The sequence below is a fragment of the Phalangium opilio genome, unplaced genomic scaffold, assembly GCF_054372755.1.
Source record: "Phalangium opilio isolate 3A_F unplaced genomic scaffold, DU_Popi_V2 ptg000019l_1, whole genome shotgun sequence".
Taxonomy (NCBI): Eukaryota; Metazoa; Arthropoda; class Arachnida; order Opiliones; family Phalangiidae; genus Phalangium; species Phalangium opilio.
Genome location: NW_028324152.1, coordinates 6,718,791 through 6,726,389, shown reverse-complemented (window position 1 = coordinate 6,726,389; position 7,599 = coordinate 6,718,791). Strand labels below are relative to the sequence as shown.

The following is a 7,599-nucleotide window of genomic DNA, read 5'->3' as shown; positions in this document are numbered from 1 at the left end:
CGCTCCCGGATGGGCTCGAACCACCAACCTATTGGTTAATAGCCGAACGCGCTAACCATTGAGCCACGGAAGCTCAGAAATTAAATGGTTGTCAGCTATTGTGGAAAAACTTTAGCTTTCTACGTTACATTTGAGACCCCACAACACCTTTCCCGGGTGGGCTCGAACCACCAACTAGGGCTCGGGGTTTTTTGAACGATTTTTCCGAAAAATACGATTAACTACAAATAATCGAAAATTATTCAGAAGTTTATTCGTTTAAAGAAAAAACTTTTTTAGACGATATTTTTTGAGACTGAATAATGTTAGTAGGATTTTAACCGACAAATGCGTTTAATCGGCAAAATTTTCCGAAGAAAATTATATTGAAAAAAAGGTTGTATTCTATGTTCGGTTAAATTCAACATATTTTCTATTGCAAAATCCACTTGCTTCAATGTCTAGCTTTTAGCGTAGTATTTTTTGATTTAAGATTTGTAAAAAATAACCTAATATTTTTTTTTCTTGTATACATTCATCTGTAATATTATCACTAGTATTGTTTTGTGGAATTTAATATGTATATGGTTTTCTCCGTATTAGATATTTATGGAAGACTTTTTCATTACATTTCATCGCCGAGCTCACTTATTGTCACCATCTTTTTGATTAAATCCGAAAAATCATAGTTATTACGTTTTAGGTGGACTATGCTGCAAAATCCTGTCGTCCAAGCACTAAAAAAGTATATCTGTGATATTTTCGCCTTGTGGAACATTCTATACCACCTTATAACCATCAAATACCATGTTAATAATAGCAAAATTACACAGGTTTTAGTGGGCAAAGTGAAATGAGTGTGTGTGAACTTAGTCTTTGATTACCGGGCTTGAAAACTACTTTTGCGTTGTGGAAGTATTTTCGAAGTAAATTATCGATAAACGGACACATGAAACCTTTAATAGTCTTTATTTACTTTCATCTACTTTAATATTGAGTCTTTCCAACTATTTGTTCCACCACATTTTTAAACACATTATCTTAGAGATTGTTTCGGGATTAAGGCTTCCTCTCTTACACGTGACAAGATTCGACCCTTTGGAAAAAACTTCTTCCGAAGGAACCGAAGTTGCAGGAATGGCAAGGAAGTCCCTTGCCATGTTGGCAACTCCCGGATACGTATCTTCATTAGCCTAGTAAGTAAAAGGTTATGCTGAACTTGCAGGACATAAAGCCAGAAAGGTTAGTTTAGACAGGTGACCCGGTTTGATACATATCCATATAGTTCAAATTAACATATGCATTTGCAACAAAAATTAACGTGTAATATCAGAAGCTCATAATAGCCGAAGGATGACACAATGTATCCTCTTATACTTTAGTTCGGTAACATATTATTCTTCAAAGGTTCACACTTAATGTTTACTTTCATGCTAATCGAAATTCGGTTGGGGTGAATTCCAGATCTATTCGATACAAAAGCCTAAGCAATCAACCCACCGCGTCTTGACATGGGCCAAAAACTCACAAGCGTGCCTTGGAAAATAGTCAAGCGCTAATAGAGTAATGATGAGGGTACTATTTACCGCGTTTTGATTCCGTTTAGTAACCTTGGTCCTTATGTTCTCGAAGATAATTATTATATACTTCTGATAATATTGAAAATCACAATGTTATTTTTTATTGTTCATACCAATTCGAATAGCCGTGTCTTTAAAAATGTCAAGTGATATTTGATCTATTATTCTACTATAAGAGTTCTGTGCGGAGTGGAGCATCCAGGAAACATCTAAGAATGGTTTTAAAAATCAAATTCGATTCAAATTTCATGCATAATTTGAAAGTAGCGACTCCAACCAATCGTTTAACACCTTGCCTTGTTCCGTGGCACGCTCTATATGTCGTTGAACATTTAGCACGAGATACAAAAAATAACACTCGTGTTATATGAACATTTTGGCATACAGTGCGTGCAACGGAAAGTTTGTTCCTTGGATGGCAGCGCGTTACGCGTTTTGTCGGAGGTGCTACCTTTTGTCGGTTTTTAAAACCATTCCGAGATATTTGATGGATGTTACACTATACTGGATTTACGAGGCTGCCGTCCCCTTCTATAGGAGAGATGGGTACGGAGAGCGATCACCAACGGGAAATGTCAGCCACAAACAAATTAAGGCGCACACCGTTCACCGATAGGTCATGATCGCGCCCATAAAATGCCTAGCTTAAATCCCGTATACATAGATCTCGTAATTCTAGAAGAGTCGATAAAACAAATCATTTGATTTTCCTTATCTATAGGTTTACCTTCCACCACTGAAGAACGTTTGTTTTTGGAGGTTGAAGATCGTCTTTCAGATACCTTAGTAGTTCTGAACCCTTCGTTAATCTCAGTGGTCGTTTAGGGTAGTAAGACAAAATGCCCACAGACTCCTCTGTGGACCCACTAATGCTTGTTGATGGAGAACTACTTTCGTAGTACGCGTTAAACACAGCTAAGACCTGCGCTTTTATTGTTTTCGCCATAGCCTTTGGGTAGTTCGCTTGGATGAAATCCATCTTCAGGGTCGGGTCAACAACTAAGAGAAGTTCATATATTCCATGTCATCTTCAAACTAACAGTTTTTGGCTTTCAATTACATTAAATCTAATTACATACAGTGTGTTTCTGGCAAGTTTGCAAAAACTTAACTAGCGCGTTTTCGAGTCAAAGACGTCAGAAAAGATATGAAATTTTGGGCTAAAGTGCTCCGTCTCGGAGTTATGGGCTCACAAAAGATAGGCCGAAAGAAAGGAAATTGTTCAGTATTGTGACAGTTAGATTGAAGACCATAAGGACGTTATCGAAAAAAGTTCAAACCTAGAAGAGCGTGAATGTGTTTAAAAGTCCGCGAACGTTAATACGTTTCTTATTATTAATGGTTTTAAATAATTCCAATTTAATATCTAAGTAGCTTAGACGTTGGTAATTTGTTGAGATTTACTAACAAATTAACGGAGTGTTACTCTTCATTTCTATTACAAGAAATGGAAGACACTTTAATTATATTTACAGGGTTGTTAAAACTGGGCACCAATGTTTAAGCCGACTTGCGCGCGTCTTTTGAAGGATTGGTTAACACGTTCAAAGATTCCTGACGCGATGCGGATGTTAGAACATCCATTAAATATTATTTGTCTTGTACAACGCGAACTTCACTCAAAGATTAAAAAGGATTGGTGCGCCATCATGCATGATCGGTTGCGACTATGATGTAGTTTATTCATGATGGACCATCACCACATTTTACCCTTCTTCAAGTTTATCTTAATGTCGCGTTCCTTCGGAGGTGGGTAGGTCGAGGTTAGACAGTTGCGTGGTCAGCAAGATTTTCAAATCTAAACCAGTGCACATTGCTTCTTTGGTGCTATCTCAAGGACTTGGTATGTGGAAAGTGAAGTTGGCGATATCCAAGAAAGACTTACAACAAAGTATACTTCATGGATATGATGACATTTGTAACACCTCTGAAATCTTCGAACGTGTTCACCAATAATTCGAAATAAACGTGCTTGTTTGCTTAATCGCTGATGATGCCCATGTTTGAACAATTTTGTAATCGTAAACATGGTCTTCCGAATATTTTCAACCGAAATTAAGAATACAATTATGTACCAGTAAAGCTGAAGAAACCATTAACAGACGTCTGAGCTACGTTGTTTAACATGTAATTAATTTAAACCATTACTAAAAACAACTGTTGAACGTTAGCGGACCTTTCGAAACTTTCATGGTCTACTAGGTTTGAACTTTGTTTGATAAATTCCTCATGGTCAATAATGTAGAATAATTGGACCAAAGCCATAATACGAATTTTTACTTTTAATATTAGAGTTTTACTTTTTCCAGCCTATTTTTGAGAGCCACAACCTCGAAACGGAGCGCTTTAGCCCAAAGAGTTATAAAACTTTTCAGACACTTTATACCCCGTAAAAAGTGTGTTAATTTTTGACATATATACTTTCTAGAAACATTATCAAAACATTTTGCAACTGTGGAAAATCACTTGATTTTCCTTTTCACCCTCCCTTTAAGGACAAGTTCCTAGAACTTCACTTAAAATACCGTCAGATATATGCCTTGCGTGCTATTTTTGGACATAATCTGCATCCCGTTGTGTAAATGTAATTTTGTATGGAAACCTTCTTACCCATAGCCACCCAAAACGCTTCTGTGCGAGACATTTCAATGTAGTTAGCTAATTTTTCTTTAGCTACCATACACGCACCATTGATCACTGGATCATTATGATCCTTTGCTAACTTATCGACCAACCAGAAATAGGCAGGCATAACAGCAGATATTGTAGGATATTGACTGGACGAATAGATTTTTGTTGCAAGGTCGAAATCCTATAGAAAGACATTTGTCCTTGTTAACATGACACAAAAAAACCGCGTTTATCAACGGTTTTCCCCAAAGATAATTGCAAATACAGTATTTTAATAATGTATTTGCGTCACAATAACAATTTAAATTAAAAATACGGGTGGAATTTGGTGAACAGTAAACGTACATACTAAAGTTATGGGACCAGTTTGTTAGTGACGTCCAGTATGTCATAATGTTATTACCTTGAGTAGCACGAGAAGGGTGTCTATATTTTCCCATTCAGGATCACTTAGTGAGAATTTTCGTAAATCGGCATCAGATTTAATAAGGGCTTCGATTGACTGAACAAAATAAACATAAGATGTCGTACTTAGTGTGCCTTACATATGGACACAAAATATTGGTAGATTGAGATTCACAACCCTAAAATAGAGTTGATCAATTCAACCTCAAAATGGGAATATTAAATACTCTACTATGTGGAGAAACCATTGGTTGCCAGTAATTCAAAGCGAGTTTTGATGTTTTCACACTCCTTTTGTTGTAACACGGTTACCTGTTTTAGATATGTTGCACGAGCCAACATCGCATATGTTGAATTCCATCGCGTAGATACATCGAGAATGACCTTAAGATCATTTAATCCAAATGATACGTTTAAATCGGAAAGGTGTATTTCTTTATGATTCGACAGTCTTATTTTCAAAACTATAGCCCTTATCTAATGTATAAATGGATTTGACGTTCATTAACGTGACGTTCAGAAAGTGTGTGATGTAATCCAGTACCTTAGTTACTGAATGCCCGATGGATATTTGCGTGGATATGTCGTCCGCTGTATCCTCGTAGTCGGCTTCATTTTCGTATTGCGCTTGCGATTTCAGGTGTTTTAGCAAATCCTGAACTGCTAGGTTGAGGATGTGTGCAAAGCAGCGCACACGTGTTTCATCACTAAATCTGATGCCGAGCTGTGCACTTTTGGATTGTAATTCCTTAGCAAATGCATCATTATTACTGGCATTATCCATCGTAATACCCAGAACCTACGGTTTATAAATATTGAAACGTTCGTTAACATCTTACATTTTACTTGTAAGATTAGACTGAGTTTATATAGAGTTCGAGCGATAAAATTACAGCGTCACTAATTCTTCATAAAATTCAAGTGAAATTTGGGTAGAATTTTCGAAAAGAGCGTGAAAAAGCGATTCTATAAATGTTCATATATGATATAAAGCATTGCTCGAACAATTAAAAATACTGTGAGATCGGCATTTTCAACCGGTCAACGGTAGTGTTTGCATTAAATTATTTTGATTTTGGACTTCATCACGAATTTCCGTGTATTTAAACTCTAGCTAGTGAAATACTATCTCTAATGAACTAGTTTGGTATCACCCGCTTTCAGCTGCGCATAAAATTAGTACTTCACCTTTGAAGTTGTAGCCTGTACGATGGTCACGAAGGCAGTGCAAATATTTTTACCAGTGTGGCGTTGAGAAAATGGTACGAAGCCTATCAGGGTGTTCTTAAGTTCCCAGTTTATATCGATCCAATGGCACGTAACTCCAAGAAATGGGAGCCGGTTATTTGAAGTCCAAGCATCCAGGGTGTAAGAAATCTGACTGGGAATCGCCTATAATATCCATAAGAATGGTACTTATTTCATCAATAAAATCGACTTCACGAAATTAGGTAAAAGTACATTTCGATGGTTCACGGACGTACCTTGCATAATTCTACCACTTTTTGGAATTCGTTTTCATACGACGCAAATAACTCCTGTTTAATTATTCTAGCACTTTGAGGTACGCTACGTGCAATTGCAGAGTTTTTAGGATTAATGGATAATAACATTTGTTTAAACGACGGGTGTTCAACGGCTTTAAATGCTTGGTCTGTTTGTACCACCCATTTCTTTACACATTGCGCAGCGTGATCAGTGTCCGATTTGTTAGGCTGAAATTGTATACCGAAAATGTTTCGATGAACTATTTCATATAGTTTTATTCCATTTACAAAAGACTTTGCAATTCAACTCAACCCTCGAAATCTCTGTTACCATTTAGGAGGAAGCTCAACCCTATCTTGAAATAGTATCAACTCGAGTAAAAGTTTAGAAACACGTAAACGTTTCATTTCATGACCTAAGAAGTGGAACCGTCAACTAGCAGAAGTACATTAAAAAGGTTATGTAAAGCTAATAAAGTTCCAGTATACTTGTAACCTTTTCTTGCACTTCTGCTTGTTTAAAGTTAAATTACTTCCTTAGATGGAGAGCTATTGAAATTGTCGAAAGTCGAAACAAGCTGTATTAATTTCAATCATTACCATTTCTTCAATATATACTCTGTTGTTTTCATTACCATTCTCGCAATGAGCACCGATTTTTCATTACCATTCGCGCAATGAACCCCGATTTTTCATTACCATTCGCGCAATGAACCCCGATTTTTCATTAACATTCTCGCAATGAGCACCGATTTTTCATTACCATTCGCGCAATGAGCACCGATTTTTCATTACCATTCGCGCAATGAACCCCGATTTTTCATTACCATTCGCGCAATGAACCCCGATTTTTCATTACCATTCGCGCAATGAACCCCGATTTTTCATTACCATTCGCGCAATGAACCCCGATTTTTCATTACCATTCGCGCAATGAACCCCGATTTTTCATTACCATTCGCGCAATGAACCCCGATTTTTCATTACCATTCGCGCAATGAACCCCGATTTTTCATTACCATTCGCGCAATGAACCCCGATTTTTCATTACCATTCGCGCAATGAACCCCAATTTTTCATTACCGTTCCTAGTCGAGTAGTCAAAACCCCGAGTTGAAAACTATTTTTAACGAAATAATTAGAATTACAGTCCATTTACTTCTAGGCAAAACTAATTCGACTCAGGCGATTTGCTTTTAAATTAAGAGAAACCTAATTCGACTATAAATTTGTTTATTTTAAATATTTCCTAGGCAAAGAAGTTATTCTAGAAACCACGATAGTAATTTCTATGTTGAAAGCTTTACTTCAAAATTTCGAACCAAAAGCGCTAAGTTTAGAGGCATTAAAGCCTGGAACGACCTCGAAAACTCCATTAAATCTATAGAATCCCCAAGACTATTTAAAAATCTTGTAATTTCTTATCTTAATAATTTATTCTGATACAATCTTAACTCTAACTTTAATTTAATCGTCTGTAAATATGTAACTAGTGGACACCTTTGTAAATAAGACTT

The 7,599-nt window shown here is 36.6% G+C and overlaps 1 non-coding gene across 1 annotated transcript; it reads right to left on the bottom strand.

The window, feature by feature from the left end:
- Positions 1 to 73, bottom strand: TRNAN-AUU (transfer RNA asparagine (anticodon AUU)). The gene has a single exon. It is a non-coding gene; the product is annotated as a tRNA-Asn (tRNA).
- Between the last annotated feature and the right edge of the window lie 7,526 nt (positions 74 to 7,599).